General features: G+C 30.2%; 1 non-coding gene across 1 annotated transcript; it reads left to right on the top strand.

Annotated features, from left to right (window-relative positions):
- Window positions 1-831: 831 nt before the first annotated feature.
- LOC150016510 (small nucleolar RNA SNORA61) lies at window positions 832-951 on the top strand. Its single transcript, XR_016510327.1, has one exon. It is a non-coding gene; the product is annotated as a small nucleolar RNA SNORA61 (small nucleolar RNA).
- The last annotated feature ends 281 nt before the right edge of the window (window positions 952-1,232 follow it).

The raw sequence follows: 1,232 nt of genomic DNA, 5'->3' as shown, positions 1-1,232 counted from the left end.
TTGTCGATTGTAAGTTTGAGACAAAGTTTTTTATACTTAAATTTGGAAAGATAGAAAACAAAATAAAAAAGATTGCATATTTCATGTGTTTATCCACATACAAAGAATAAAAAACTAAAGCCTTTATTAAAATTTACTAGGCTTTGTGCTGACAGTTTAAAAATTGAGCCAAACAAATTAAATTATAAAATAACGAAATAACTAATTGTTTGTTGTTGTTTTTTTGAGCTTTAAGAGACAACAATAATTAGTAAGACTGGAGCCATCTTAGGGTGGCAGATATAGCCAATTTATATTAAATATAAATTTAGTAAATGGAAGTTATCTAAATATATCAATGAGATAGATATTGACAGAGTAGATTATAATATGTGACCCTATTATATGCCTTTTACAAGAAACTCACTTCAAATATAGGACTATAGGAATGTCAAAAGTAAAAGAATAGACAAATATACTGTGTAAACATTTATCAGGAATGGCTATGTTAATATCAGATAAAAAATACAGACTTCAGAGCAAATGAAATTATCAAACATTTGAGGTAGACCTTATATAAAGATAATATGGCTCAATAAAATAAAAAGACAAAGCAATCCTAAATGTGCACATGCCAAATACAGATCTGTAAAATATAGTGATATCAAGCAAAAACTGATAGAACTAAAAGTAGACAAATATGTACAGTTGTAGATTTTAATCTACCCTCTATCAAACAGATAGAGCAACTAGACAAAAAAATAGCAAAATATAGAAGAATGCAATAGCAGCATCAACCACTCAGAAACTAATTAACATTTGTAGAACATTCCCCCCAAGAACAGTAGAATAACCCTCCAGCTCCCTTTCCCATCGGATCTGAACACTGGTCTTGGTGGTCGTAAAAGGAGGAAAAGTAATACTGAAGCTGGCCTAACAGCTCTGTAGCATGCGGGCTAGTTTCAAACAAGGTTAAAAAACAAACAAACAGTAGAATATACATTTCTTTCAAGAACTCACAGAACTTGTAAAAACTGTCCATATTATGGTTGTAGAGTAAACCTCATCAAATCTAAAAGAATTGAAGTCATAGATAGTATATTTTCCATCCACAATAAAATCACTAGAAATCAATAACAGAAAGATAACATAAAATTTTTCAAACACTTGGAGATTAATCAACATACTTTCAGTCAATGGGTAAAAGAAGCAGCCTCAGAGGCAATTTTCAAAGGTAGATTGAACTGAACAAA

This window comes from Furipterus horrens, unplaced genomic scaffold, assembly GCF_987537825.1.
Source record: "Furipterus horrens unplaced genomic scaffold, mFurHor1.1.pri manual_scaffold_3, whole genome shotgun sequence".
In the NCBI taxonomy this organism is placed as follows: Eukaryota; Metazoa; Chordata; class Mammalia; order Chiroptera; family Furipteridae; genus Furipterus; species Furipterus horrens.
Note: the sequence above shows the minus strand (reverse complement) of the source record. Positions and strands in the feature narration are given on the sequence as shown.